This window comes from Oryctolagus cuniculus, chromosome 1, assembly GCF_051225735.1.
Source record: "Oryctolagus cuniculus isolate XC-2025 breed Fujian yellow rabbit chromosome 1, ASM5122573v1, whole genome shotgun sequence".
Lineage (NCBI taxonomy): Eukaryota > Metazoa > Chordata > Mammalia > Lagomorpha > Leporidae > Oryctolagus > Oryctolagus cuniculus.
Window position 1 is genome coordinate 115754882 of NC_142867.1, and position 8713 is coordinate 115763594.

General features: G+C 48.7%; 1 long non-coding RNA gene across 1 annotated transcript; it reads left to right on the top strand.

Moving 5' to 3' along the window:
• Positions 1-235: 235 nt before the first annotated feature.
• Positions 236-7839, top strand: LOC149128566 (uncharacterized). Its single transcript, XR_016235342.1, has 2 exons — positions 236-386; positions 7010-7839. It is a non-coding gene; the product is annotated as an uncharacterized LOC149128566 (long non-coding RNA).
• The last annotated feature ends 874 nt before the right edge of the window (positions 7840-8713 follow it).

The following is an 8713-nucleotide window of genomic DNA, read 5'->3' on the forward strand; positions in this document are numbered from 1 at the left end:
AACAAGAGGCCCAGGCAGACCAGCCTTGGCAAGGCGTTATTGATCATGGGTCTGCAAAAGGACCACCCACTTGCCTCACTCCGTTATGGCTTTCTGCCTAAAAAAAGCCAATTACATGAGAGCTGGAACATCGTGAGTGCTGAATTCTGGCAACTCTTGCTCTCTCCGTCTCCATAATGACCGTGCCTGGGGCACTGGAGAGAAATTGGAGAGGCACTTGTAGGGGGAAGGCATCCCTCTTCTAGCACGGGGCTATTACACCTCGTGACAGTTACGGGCAGAAGAAAACAATGGAGCTAATAACTGCAGAGGTGCTGGGCCTCCGGGAGGCTCCTTGCCTCTTGCCAGCCTCTTCATCCTGTGGAAGGGAAATCCTGATTTTGCAGGTGCGTTCTGATTACCAAGCCCCCGGCAGCCGCTTCTTCAGTATAGGTATGGGGAGAGGTTTGGACGTTGGCAACTTCCCTTTTAATATATGCCCAAGGACAAGGACAGTGGCATTTTAATTCAGTGTGTGTGAGGGGTCTTCAAAAAGTTCATGTTTAAGGAAAAAGCTGCACAAGGATTTCAGTTTTTTTTGTACCAAAATGAACTGATGGGGGTGGGTATTCAGCCTAGGAGTCATGGCCCTGGTTAAGATGTCCATTTCAGAGCACCATGGTTTGAAACCCACTTGCGACTCCTCACCGCAGCTCCCTGCTATGCAGGCCCTGAGGGGCAGTGAGATGGCTTAAGTAATGGGGTTCTTGCTACCCATGTCGGGGCCTAGATTGAGTTCCTGGCTCCCAGCTTCAGGCCCTGTTCAGGGCTGGACATTGTGAGCATTTGGGGAATAAACTAGTAGGTGGGATCTCTCTCCCTCCCTCTCAATAAAGAAATACAAATTAAAAATAAATCTGTCTTTGCCCAGAACTTTTTGGAGTATTCTCGTCTTTGGAATAAAATTAATGGGATAATAGGGTGGGATATGGCACAGCAGTTAACTCCCATATTGGAGTGGCCGAGTCCTGCCCCCACCGAGTCCTGCCCCCACTTCAGCTTCCTGCCATTGTGCCCCTGGAAGGCAGCAGGTGATGGCTCAATTCTTGGTTCCTTCCACATGGGAGACCTGGACTGAATTCTGGTTTTCCACTTTCAGCCTGGCCCAGCCCTGACTATTGAGGACATCTTGGGGGTAAACCAGCAGAAGGAAGATCTCTCTCTCTCTCTCTCTCTCTCTCTCTCTCTCTTTTGTCTGCCTCTCAAATAAAATAGAAATAATTTAAAATGATTTCTTCAAAAAAGAATAAAATTCAGACCCTTCCCCGTAGACAGAATTAATATTCATTACCTAAGGTTGGTGGGGGGCCAGGATTTTCTTTGAAGATGAGGATGGTAAATGGGGAATAAGAGGTGAACATGGACCCCGGGCCTGGTTGCAGCAATGGCAGATTCAGATTTCCTGAGCAAGCCATTTGAGAGCCGTGGGAGTCTGTTTTCTTTTCTGTAATGTGAGCAAAGAGATCCGGAACATTTTTAAATTATTTGCTTTCATTTTGTGTGAAGATAGACTGCAAGAGACAGAGAACAAGCTTCCGTTTGCTGGTTCATTCCCTAAATGCCAGCAGTGGCCAGGGCTGTCTGGTAGAAGGCAAGGGCACAGCACTCAGTCTGGATCTTCTGTCATGCAGGTGGCAGAAACCCACATAACTGAGCCATCATCTGCTGCCTCCCAGGGTGCGCGTTAACAGGAACCTGCATCAGAAGCGGAGCCTGGACTGGAGCCCAGGCACTCCAGTGTGAGATCAGGGTGACACAGTAGCGTCTTAACCAGTGTGCCAAATGTCTGCCCCACCCTGAGCTTTCTGGAAGCAAAAGTGAGTCAAGTTACAACGAGATAATAGGAAGCCCAGGGCACAGTGTGATCTCTGGGGTAAGGGGCAGCAGGCCCTGGGATTGGAACTCCTGGAGGAGGTTGGACCCTGTGCTGTCCTTCGTAAGGTCAGACGGTTCTGTACCTTCTACCAGGTGGTGAAAATTTGCCCTGGTTGCTGTTCATATTGGCAGAAGAGGGAAACAATGCAGTCAGGTCATCTGAAAACCGGGGCCTGACATCGGGGCACTGTGGGTTAAGTCACTGCTTATGACTCTGGGATCCCGTATTTGAGCACTGGTTTGAGCCTTAGCTGCTCCCCTTCTGATACAGCTCCCAGCTAATATGCTTGAGAAACCAGCAGATTATGGCCCAAGCAGTTGGGCCCCTGCCACCCTTATAGGAAACCCAGATGGGGTTCCCAGGTCCTGGATTTTTTTTTTTTTTTTTTGACAGGCAGAGTGGATAGTGAGAGAGAGAGAGAGAGAGAGGTCTTCCTTTTCCGTTGGTTCACCCTCCAATGGCCACTGTGGCTGGCGCACTGCGGCTGGCGCACCGCACTGATCTGAAGCCAGGAGCCAGGTACTTCCTCCTGGTCTCCCATGCGGGTGCAGGGCCCAAGCACTTGGGCCATCCTCCACTGCACTCCCGGGCCACAGCAGAGAGCTGGACTGGAAGAGGAGTGACCGGGACAGAATCCGGCGCCCCTACCAGGACTAGAACCCGGTGTGCCGGGGCCGCAGGCAGAGGAGGTCCTGGCTTTGGCCTGGCCTGGTTCTTATGGTCATTTGAGGAGTGAACCAGTAGATAGAAGAGCTCTCTGTGTCTCATTCTTGTTCTTTCTGTCAATCTACCTTTGAAATAAATAAGTAAATAGATTGTTATTTAAAAATATCTGAAAATCATCAAGTATGACTACAATTCTCCTTATTTGATATTTAAAAATGTATTTATTTAATTTATTTGAAAGACAGAGTCAGAGATAGAGAGATAGACACAGGGATCTTCCATCCACTGGTTCACTTCCAAATGCCCGCATAATCCAGAAGCTAGGAGCTCAGTCAGGGCCTCCCTCGGGAATAGAGGAATCTAGCTGCTTGAGCCACCCCCTGCTGCCTCCCAGGGTGCACATCAGCAAAAAGCTGGAATTAAAAGCAAAGCTGTAACTCAACTGATACGGGTTGTGGGCAGCCCAGCGACATCCTAACCACTAAGCCATAGTTGGTGTTTTGGACAGATTTTTGGCATCATGAAAGAAGCTATCTTTGTTGTAAATCAGTCCTCATGTGGGATAATGGATGTGGAGAAAAATCCGACTGCTAGGGTTTATCTGTGGTCTGTTCCCCAGGTGTTCCTGCGCTGGAGACTTGGTCTCCTGTGCTGGCATCTTTAAGAGGTGGGTCCTAACGGGAGGTAGTTAGGCCATTGGGGCAGAACCCTTGGAAGAGACTAATGTGGCTCTCTTGGGACCCAGATTAGTTCCTGTGAGAGCAGGTTGTCATGAACTGGCAAGCCTGGCCCCGAACCCCTTTGGCTTCCTGTCTCAGTGTGAGCTCCGCCTCTTCTGTGATGCCGTCAAGGCTGCCATGTAACCAGAGAGCCCCCACCGGAGCCTGATCTTACACTTTCAGCTTCCAGAACTGAGAACAAAATATTAACCTCTTTTTTTAAAAATTATCTATTTTATTTGAAAGGCAGAGTTAACAGAGAAAGAGAGAGAGAGGTGGGGGGGTGGGGGAGAGAGAGAGGAGAGATCTTCCACCTGCTGGTTCACTCCCCAAATGGCCACCATGGCTGGAGCTGGGCCAAGCCAAAGCCAAGAGCCAAGAGCTTCCTCTGGGTCCCCCACATGGGTGCAGGTGCCCAAGTACTTGAGCATTCTCCACTGCTTTCCCAGGAGTTTTGCAGGGAGCTGGATCAGAAGTGGAGCAGCTGGGACTGGTGCCCATTTGGGATGTTGGCACTACAGGTGGCAGCTTAACCTGCTATGCCACAGGGCCAGTCCCAATATTAACATCTTTATAAAGTATCAGCTCCAAATATTTTATTCTAGAAAACATACCAGTACGCCCACTATAATACAGCTGCTGATGAGAACTGTCATGGGGAACGTCTCACTGCAATGGGAGGAGGACAGAGAATAAATGTGAAGCACTCCCAGCAGGGCCTGACACACTGGAGTCCTCCACAAGGGCTGGTCACTGTCGTGAAACAGGTGCACACAGGCAGGCCTGCCCCGAAGGCCCATGGGCTCCAGGCAAGCCAGTGGACGGAGGCCCACCTAGCTCTGGATAAAGTTCTGGACAAGCCAAAAACTGTGAAGTACAATAGGTACCACCCTCCATCCCTAGCAGATCGACCTTTTTAACACCCTGGAAGGCCCAGTTCAAATTAGTCCTCTGGCTGGCGCTGTGGTTAACACCCTGGCCTAAAGTGCTAGCATCTCAAATGGGCGCCAATTCAAGACCCAGCTGCTCCACTTCCAATCCAGCTCTCTGCTGTGGCCTGGGAAAGCAGTAGAAGATGGCCCAAGTCCTTGGGCCCCTGCACCTGTGTGGGAGACCCGGAAGAAGCTCCTGGCTTCTGGCTTTGGATTGGTGCAGCTCTAGACATTGCGGCCAATTGGGGAGTGAACCAGCAGATGGGAAACCTCTCTCTCTCTGCCTTTCCTTCTCTCTCTGTGTAGCTCTGCCTTTCAAATAAATAAATAAATCTTAAAAACAAACAAAACAAAACAAAAACAATTAGTGCTCCAGACCCCTTGGGAGTGTGCGTTAGAGGATGGCACCATGGGGAGAGCTGGCTTCCAGCCCCAGGCCGCCATCTGGGGCCTTCCTCCTCCCTGCTTCCTCCTTCCCTTCCGTGTCTTGATCTGACCTCCATGGTACTCTCCAGGCACCTTGGCCCCTCTCTTGATTCCAGGAGTACACACCTGGGGAGACCACCCTTGAGGGATGGACCACAGAGAGGAGCGTGTGCAGGCCCTGATGCAGGTTTTGGAATGTTTGGACAGAGAACCATAGGATATGGGGTGTCTACCACAAGATTCAGGGGGTCACTGCTTCTTGGCCCCTGGGCTCCTGTCTGCCTGGGTGGAGATACCGCTAGAGGGGAGCCCGAGTAGGGTCTTCCAGAGCCTGGGGTGCAGGGCAGGAATCCCCCTGACTGGATCTTTTTTTTTTTATTTGACAGGTAGAGTTATAGACAGTGAAAGAGAGAGACAGAGAGAGAGACCTTCCATTGGTCCACCCCCCAAATGGCCGCCACAGCCGGAGCTATGCCGATCTGAAGCCAGGAGCCAGGGGCTTCCTCCTGGTCTCCCATGTGGGTACAGGAGCCCAAGCACTTGGGCCATCCTCCACTGCCCTTTCAGGCCACAGCAGAGAGCTGGACTGGAAGAGGAGCAGCTGGGACTAGAACCCGGTGCCCATATTGGATGCTGGCGCCGCAGGCAGAGGATTAGCCAAGAGTGCCATGGTGCTGCGCTCCCCCCACCCCGCCCCACAGATCTTAAAACTGTACTGGCTAGGACTTTAGTGCCTTGTCATAGGAGCAACACTGCCTGGGATGAAATCCTGGCTTTGCCCCTTTCAGGAGTGATAAAGCCAGGATTTAATAGGCAAGGTAGCTAACAGCTCTATGCCAAAGTTTGCTGTAAACTAGGGGTGGTGGTTAAAGCGCTTGAGCTAATTTCTGTAAAATCTTATGGAAATGTGCAGACAATGATAGTGTTTCCATTATCACCCACAGCTCCCTCTTCTTGGTGATCTGTGACATTGTCCACTCGTGATTGTCAATGTCCCAGTGCCACTTTCGTGTGGCAGCGAGGAAGAGGGGAAGGAGAACATACAATGATTTCATACATGTTTTCTAAGCTGATGTCTGCTGTGCCGGAAGTTGATGAATTTAGGTTAGCCCACTTTTAATGCAAGATTTAGAAAAAGGCGTCCATTGCTTAGAAGGTGTCCTGGTGCATCTAATCACGGAACTCCTTGTAAAGGAGACACACTAACATGGTAAGATTTTCTCAAGATCATTAAGCACACAAGAGATTCCAAGACATTTGAAGCCCATCAATATTTTGTCCAGTTTGAAGGGAGAAGATGAGCTGAAATGATTTTTTGTTGTTGTTAAATTATTGCAAAAAAAAAAAAAAAAGAAGCCTAACAAAAAATTGACCATGGTGCCATTTTTCATGCACACAGTTCAGTTGTGTTGTTACCCATGTTGTCAAATAGTCAATCTCAGAACATTTTCCTCTGGTCTTCTTTAAGACTGAAACTCTGGGGCAGGCACTGTGGCGTAGTGGGTAAAGCCTCTGCCTGCAGTGCTGGCATCCCATATGGGCACCAGTTCGAGTCCTGGCTGCTCCACTTCTGATCCAGCTCTCTGCTATGGCCTGGGAAAGCAGTAGAAGATGGCCCCTGCACCCACATGGGAGACCTAGAAGGAGCTCCTGGATCCTGGCTTCAGATCAGCTCAGCTCCAGCCATTGCAGCCATCTGGGGAGTGAACCAGAGGATGGAAGACCTCTCTCTCTCTCTCTCTCTCTCTCTCTCTCTCTCTGCCTCTCCTTCTCTCTGTGTAACTCTGACCTTCAAGTAAATAAATCAATCTTAAAAAAAAAAAAGACTAAAACTCTGTACCCATTAAATAACAACTCCCCATTTCCCACTTCTCTCAAACCCTGGCCAAAACCACTGTACATTCTGTTTTTCTGAATTTGATGACTTTAGACACCTCTTGTAAGTGGAATCATGTAACATTTGTCAATTTTGATCCACTGATTCCACTTAGCATAGTGTCCTTGGGGGTCACCCCCGGGATTGCCTGTGACCTGAAATGGTTTTCTAAGTCTCTTTCAGCTTGAGTTTGGGCATTCAAAACCTGCAGACCAGTGATAAGTGGAAGAGGTACAAGTGGATGACAGACAGAATCTCAGAACCTGGTGTCAGGGACAGAAACAGGGAGTTTGCTTTCCTCTGGGTGCCAGCGCCCCTTTCATCCTCATGCTCTCCTGTTTGGGCCCTGATGACACGTCCATTGTCAGAGGATGAATAGTTTTGTTGGCAAGGAGAAGAGAGAACCACAGGTATTAATTTGATGTAAATGCAAAAACAGTTCTATTGACATTTTAATTTCTTGACCTCCTACTAGGCCAGAGGAAGCTGTTGTCAAATCCAGAAGACTTCAAATGAACATTTATTCCAGTGGCAGTTCCTGAAATAATTGTAAACCTTTAAGCCACAGCGGATGCCAATCCCTTTGTCTGCACATTCACTGAAATGTTTTGGTCAATACCTCTGATTTAAAAATCTCCCTTGTTCAGCCCTTGGACACCTTATCTTAGTAAACTTTTAACTAGTTCGCCTGTTGCATGGATTGACAGGGCAGGAATCACACATTGTACTCCTTTTATCCCCCTCTGTAATGCTGTTTTCAGAAGTAAATACATTTTTTTGTGTGTGTGTAATGAATGAGAAATGAATTCAAATGGTGAATGTCTTACTCTTATAAAACTATAATAATTTTGATCTACTCAGAAATGTTCCTTTTTGATGATTTGGAATTTTCTTTGAGGTAGTTTGTTCATGAGTTCATTAACAATGTTAGTGTTTGAGAAAGATGACTTAAGAAAATGTCTTCATGGGACCGGCATTGTGGCTCAGTAGATTAAAGCTTTGGCCTGGAGCGCCAGCATCCTCTATGGGCGCCAATTAGAGTCCCAGCTGCTCCACTTCCAGTCCAGCTCTCCGCTATGGCCTGGGAAAGCAGTGGAGGATGGCCCAAGTCCTTGGGCCCCTGTACCCACGTGGGAGACCCAGAAGAAGCTCCTGGCTCCTGCCTTCAGATCGGCGCAGCTCCAGCCGTTGCAGCCAACTGGGGAGTGAACCAGCAGATGGAAAACCTCTCTCTCTCTCTGTGCTTCTCCTCTCTCTGTGTAACTCTTTCAAATAAATAAATAAAATCTTAAAAAAAAAAGAAAATGCCTTCCTTCAGGTAGGACATAGGAACATAGGTTCCATTATTTTCATGACCATCTATTTATTCATCCACATATTTCCTCACAACATCATTTCCTCAATTACTATTTGCTGAGTACATCCAACAGGGCCAAGATGAACGGGGCACGAAAAGTGCAAACGTCCAGTGTGAGCATTCTAAATCAGCATGGTAAAAATGGAGATGAAACGATGTGAAAATCCAGGTGGCATCTGAAAGGTAGAAATACGATCTGTGAAGTGCAAAGAAGAAAAGATGACTCCTAACAGAGTGCCATGGGGATAGGAGATCAGAGAGCCTCAGTGAAAGTGCTGCCATGTAACATGTGGGTGAGCAGGGCTTGGCAAGGGTTCCGGCAAGGGACGTCTGGTTCTGTAACGAAGGTAGATAATGAGATGTTAGAGCAGAGAACCATGCTGCTGGAGGAAACGCAGCATTTGGGAGGGAGAGACACTGGTAACAAGGCTGGGAGGAGTGCCAGGCCTGTCTGGGAAGTGGGGAGACTGGACTTGCCCTCCTGCCATGCTGGTCTGGCTTAGCCTTTCTGAGCACAGACTGGATTCAGACAGTGGTGTACCTTAGCCCAGGCTCTGTCAGTCAACAGCTCAGGGTCTCACCTGGGAGTCTCTGAGCCTCAGTTTCTCGTTTGCATTAGAAAGGTGACAGTATCTGCAGGGCCAGGTGGCCAGAGCTGAATGAGGGGATGTAGACACAGCTTTCAACACAGAGCCCAACACAGGATGAACACTTGGTAGTAAAGGGTGGTTCTCACTACCACTGCTGGAAGATTTTTGGACACTTCAGTGATAAGATGGAATCATCGTCAACAAGTGCAGGATTCAGGAACAGCAGAAGAGA